The following is a 6,315-nucleotide window of genomic DNA, read 5'->3' as shown; positions in this document are numbered from 1 at the left end:
AGCGGGATCTCTCCGGGGCGTGGACGAGCGGGATCTCTCCGGGGCGTGGATGAGCGAGGTGGGATCTCGGTTGGATTTGGGAGAGGAGATGCAAGGTTAGAGGCAGAGAGCAGTGTGGGTTAGCAATGGCGCACCCCCGAGCGGTGCGCCATTAGATTTTTTTTTGATAGCAATGGCGCATCCCCATGTAGTGCGCCATTAATAATCTTTTTTTATATAGCAATGGCGCATCCCAGAGAGGTACGCCATTAGTAATCTTTTTTTTGGATAGCAATGGCGCACCCCAGAGAGGTGAACCATTAGTAATATATTTTTTTTGATAGCAATGGCGCTCGGGGGGAGGGAGGTGGTGGGTGGTGTGCTCGACCGATTACTGGGCATCTACACATTTAGAGAATAGTTTAGCATTGCACATCCTATTAGAATGAAAATATCACCTGCTTTGTGTTCCACGTCAAAAGTGATTCCAAATTTGCAGATAGACTGAAGGTCAAGGTCACCGGTCACATTTGTTTTCAGAAATTTGTCAGTGGTGCTACAATAGAAGCACTCCCTCCGTTCGTTTTGAAAAAGGGCGGCGTAAAAGCACAAACCTTGTCGTTCCCATTAATCTGTTTGTGGAATTGATTTATCTTCATTACCTACGGGAGCACAAGAGAATCAATAATCAGGCTTTACAACATGTATAAAACAGGAACAAGCAGGGGGGTTGAAGGCGTGCGTTCCACAACAACGAGAAAATCATGTCTGATAAAGCAACAAACTTTCTGGTGACCGCAAGGAACAAGCCATGGAATCTGAACCCAACTTTCATACAACTCGTAACAGCCTAAACACTTGTACTCGTATAGAATACTAGGTAAACGAATATCATGGTACAATGAACCTGCCCTGCCAAGATGCATCCAGGCAGATCGGCGAATTCACAGACACAGAACCGGCCAGATCCCCAAAAGCTCACCCCCACCGGCGACGTCAAGCCCTGAGCCCTACTACTGGGCTCCTCACACGATCGCGAAATTCCGGCGTTACTACTGGCGACACCACCTCCGCAAATCGTGTGACAGATTCAGGCGAGCGCTCGCGGTTCAGAGGGATCAACTGCAGAAGACCGCTCTAGAGAGAGGCCAGGAGAGCGAGGGGCAGATGGCATACGTACGTGGGCTTGGGCCTCGACGGAGGGGACGTGGAAGGCATCGAGCGCGGAGGCGGCGGCGCAGGCGGCGACGAGGAGGAGCGGCGTCTCCGTGGACAAGGGCGAGGGCAGAGGATAGGCGAGGGTGGGGGCGGGGGTGGGCGGCGTCTCCGTGGACGAGGGTGGGGGAGGGGGAGGGTGGCGGCGGCGGCGTCTACGTGGGCGGCGTCTCCATGGACGAGGGTGGGGGAGGGGGTGGGCGGCATCTCCAAGGACGAGGGCGAGGGCATAGGAGAGGTGAGGGCATAGGGGTTAGGAATGGCGCACCCTGAGCAGTGCGCCATTAGAATGTTTTTTTGATATTAGTGGCGCATCCTCATGGACTGCGTCATTAGTAATTTTTTTATATAGCAATGGCGCATCCCAGAGAGGTGCGCCATTAGTAATCTTTTTTTGGATAGCAATGGCGCACCCCAGAGAGGTGCGCCATTAGTAAATTTTTTTTGGATAGCAATGGCGCTCGGATGGGAGGGAGGGGGTGGGTGGTGTGCTCGGCCGATTCCGTTCGAGGGAACCGAGCGAGGAGACACGGGAGGGTGCGGGGGTCAGCGGCGGCGGTGGAGCGGGGGGAGGATGCGGGGGGTCGTCGGCGGCGGTGGAGCGGGGGAGGGTGCGGGGGTCGGCGGCGGTTGAGCGGGGGAGGGTGCGGGGGGTCGTCAGCGGCGGTGGAGCGGGGGAGGGTGCGGGGGGTCGTCGGTGGTGGTGGAGCGGGGGAGGGTGTGGGGGGTCGTCGGTGGCGGTGGAGCTGGCCGGGGAGGGTGCGGGGGGTCATCGGCGGCGGTAGAGCGGGGGAGGGTGCGGGGGGTCGGCGGCGGCGGTGGAGGAGGGGAGGGTGCGGGGGATCGGCGGCGGCGGTGGAGCGGGCCGGGGAGGGTGCGGGGGGTCGTCGGCGGCGGTGGAGCGGGGGAGGGTGCGGTGGGTGCTCGGCGGCGGTGGAGTGGGGGAGGGTGCGGGGGGGACACTATTCGGAAATTATGATGCAAATGAGGTGAGGAGGAGGACGCACCCGAGACAAGCTTGGAGGAGGAGGTGGAGAGAATGAAAGTGGGGAAAGTGAGTGTGGTAGGTGGCTGTCCAAAATATCTAGCTGGTCCTAGGTTACTAATGGCGCACCACCTACATATGCGCCATTAGTAACCCTGGTTACTAATGGCGCACCAGCTGGTGGTGCGCCATTAGTAGTTTTGCAAAAAAAATATAGTAGTGGCGCACCACCTACAGAATCGCCATTAGTAACCCTAGATACTAATGGCGCACCAGCTGGTGGTGCGCCATTAGTAGTTTTGCAAAAAAAAATTATAGTAGTGGCGCACCACCTACAAATGCGCCATTAGTAACCCTGGTTACTAATAGCGCACCAGCTTGTGGTGCGCCATTAGTAGTTTTGCAAAAAAAAATAAAGTATTGGCGCACCGAGTGTGTGGTGCGCCATTAGTGTCCATCACACTAATGGCACACCTGCACATGGTGCGCCACTACTATATAGTAGTGGCGCCCTACTTGTTTGGTGCGCCATTAGTCTCTATATCATCTATAGCCCTTTTCCTAGTAGTGTAAGCACGTATGACTACATACAGAATACATGCTAAATTAGATTGATGAACGGGAGCTAGCCACATATCTCTCCATGTTATAGCTGTTGCATGATGAATCACATCCATCACACTCATCCATCACCGATCCACTGCCTACGAGTCTTTTACTACTGGTTCTCGCTACGTTACTTTGCCTAGGCTTGTCCCTTGCTACAAGAGGGATTGGGCCACTTTGCTGCTGATGTCACTTTGCTGCTGTTGCTACTGCTGTTACTTGTTACTTTGTTGCTGCTGCTACTACTGTTCCTTGCTACTCCGCTGTTACTTGTTGCAATACTTTGTTGGCGCTAAGATCCCGTGAACAAGGCTCTTTCTGGCGCCATTGCCGGGGATTGTCAAAGCTTTTTCTGGTGCCATTGCTATCATACTACCTTGCTACTGATACTTTGCTTGTAGACACTAATCTTTCAGGTGTGGTTGAATTGACAACTAAGCTGCTAATACTTGAGAATTTCCTTTAGCTTCCCCTTGTGAGAGAATCAATAAATTTGGGTTGAATACTCTACCCTCGAAAACTGCTGCGATCCCTTACGCTTGTGGGACATCAAGGCTTTTTCTGGCGCGGTTGCCGGGGAAGCACAGCTATATTCTCTATGTCACTTGGATTGACGTCTGCTGATCACTATGAAGAATCTGAAGGATCCAAGAACTAAAATCCTGCCTTCCACTATGAGGAGAGGTAAGGAACTGCCATCTAGCTCTGCACTTGATTCACCTTCAGTTTTCAATAAGTTTGCGACTTCGCCTCCAGCTAGAAATCTTGATATGTCGCCTGTGCCTGATGATGCTATGCTAGATACTATGCCTGATGATGCTATGCTTGATACTATGCCTGCTATGCCTGATACTGCTTTGCCACTTGGTGCCCTTGATGCACATATTGCAAGAGTTACTGCTAGATGTGATGATACTTCTGAAACTGCTGATACTATTGAAGTAGAACTTGCTACTATGCCTGAATTGCCTGTTATGCCTGATACGCGCTATGTTATGGAGGGAGAGATAGCTGATGATTTTCTTGCGTGTAAGGATAGCTATGATGTTGAGAAACTTCTGCGCAAGTGGAAAGAAAAATCTCTGAACGCTAGGATGAAATACGACCCAAAGTTTGCCACTTCACCTATCTTTGTGACCGATAAGGATTATGAATTCTCTGTCGACCCTAAGTTAATCACTCTGGTCGAATCTAATCCCTTTCACGGTTACGAGTGTGAAACGGTTGTAGCCCATCTTACCAAACTGCACGATATAGCCACCCTATTCACTAGTGAGGAAAAGATCCGCCACTACTACATGCTCAAGCTGTTTCCTTTCTTGCTAAAGGATGATGCTACGACCTGGTTCACTTCTCTTGCTCCTGCTTGTGTGTGTAGTCCCCAGGATATGGTCTACTACTTCTCTGAAAAATATTTCCCTGCCCATAAGAAGCAAGCTGCCTTGCAGGAAATATACAACTTTGCTCAAGCTGAAGAAGAGAGTCTCCCACAAGCTTGGGGCAGGCTTATCCAGCTGCTGAATGCTTTGCCTGATCACCCTCTTGAGAAGAATGAAATACTTGATATCTTCTATATTGGACTTACCGATGCTTCCAAAGACCAACTAGATAGTTGTGCCGGTAGTGTTTTTAGGGAACGAACTGTAGAACAAGCTGAGATTCTATTGAACAACGTCTTGTGCAATGAGAATGCTTGGACTATTCCCAAACCACCTCATAAGCCAACTCCGAAGAAAAGAGGTATTCTATTCCCCAGTCCCGAAGACAGGCATTAAATCTGATGATGTCAAAAATCTACCACCTATCGAAGAGATACATGGTCTCGATAACCCGATACTGGTAGTAGAAGTAAAATCTCTGCGTAGGTTTGATGAGAGTGATATTCCTTTTGATAAACCTGCTAGCTTATGCATGGATGAATTTGATAACTTTGTTGCCAAACAACAGAGTTTCAATGACTATGTTAGCAGACAATTGGAAAAGAATGCTCTTATGCTTAGTCATTTGAGTGCTTGTGTGGACAGAAATGTCAATGATCTTAAACTTCTGAGTAAACATGCTTCTATGGTTACTACTCAGGTAGAACAAGTACTTAAAGCTCAAAATGACTTGCTCAATGAGTTGAATGACAATTCCGTCAGAGTCGTTACTAAAGGCGGTAGAATGACCCAGGAACCTCTGTATCCTCAGGGTCATCCCAAGAGAGTTGAACAAGATTCCGAAGGAGTTAGCATTGATGCACCTAGTCATCCTAGAAAGAAGAAGAAAGATGATATGAACCTGCAAGCTAGCAACCCTGTTCCTGCTACACCTGAGAGTCCAAACGATGTCTCTGTCTCTGGTGCTGTAAGACAATCTGGTGATGAACATGAGCCTAATGATAATATCAATAGTGATGTTCATGATGATGCTCAACCTAGCAATGAAAAGGATGTGGAGATTGAACCTGATCTTGATAACCCACAACCTAAGACTAAGAGATACGATAAGAATGACTTGACTTCGCTGCTACGAAGCATGGTAAAGAAAGGGAACCATGGGTTCAGAAACCTATGCCCTTTCCTCCCAAACCATCCAATAAAAAGGATGATGAGGGTTTTGAGCGCTTTGTTGAAATGATTAGACCTGTCTTTCTGCAAATACGTTTGATGGATATGCTCAAGATGTCTCCGTATGCTAAGTACATGAAAGATATTGTGACGAATAAGAGGAGGATACCTGATCTTGAGATCTCCACCATGCTTGCTAATTACACTTTCAAGGGAGGAACTCCTAAGAAACTAGGTGATCCCGGTGTTACCACTATACCTTGCTCCATTAAAGGCAACTACGTTAGAACTGCGTTATGCGACCTTGTAGCCGGTGTTAGTGTTATGCCCAGCTTGAACTGGATAAATTGACACCCACTGAAATCTCTCTGCAAATGGCTGACAAATCAACTGCTTTCCCTATCGGCATTTGCGAGGATGTGCCTGTTGTGGTTGCTAACACCACTATCTTAACAAACTTTGTTATCTTGGATATTCCCGAGGACGATGCCATGGCTGTCATCCTCAGAAGACCCTTTTTAAACACTGCAGGGCCTGTTATAGATTGCAACAAAGACAATGTAACTTTCCATGTCAACGGTAATGAGCATACGGTGCACTTTCCTAAGAAACAATATCGAGTACATTGCATCAATGCTATCGAAAAAACTTCATTGATTCTTATTGGGAGCTTTGAATGCCCTATTCCTTGTGTCAAGATGAAGTATGATTTGCCTGTTGAGGAGATACACATCCCCATCGAGGTGACCTAGTGACTATTTGGAAATTCTCCGTCTTTTGCGATTCGAGAAAGTTTTGTCGAGGGGATTAGATCAACCGCATTGACGGATTTCTTTCGATGACCATGAGATGGATGAATCGAGGAGTCGCAAACCTCTGTTCCAAGCTTTCATTTTAACTTGCTTAGGAGATGATAGATTTAGTTTAGTTTTCCATGTTTTCTGTTTTAGCGTTCGGTAGAAAAGTACCCCGAAAATCAAA

The sequence above is a fragment of the Hordeum vulgare genome, chromosome 7H (assembly GCF_904849725.1).
Source record: "Hordeum vulgare subsp. vulgare chromosome 7H, MorexV3_pseudomolecules_assembly, whole genome shotgun sequence".
Classification (NCBI taxonomy): domain Eukaryota; kingdom Viridiplantae; phylum Streptophyta; class Magnoliopsida; order Poales; family Poaceae; genus Hordeum; species Hordeum vulgare.
The sequence above is the reverse complement of the archived record's forward strand: the minus strand, read 5'-3'. Positions refer to the sequence as shown.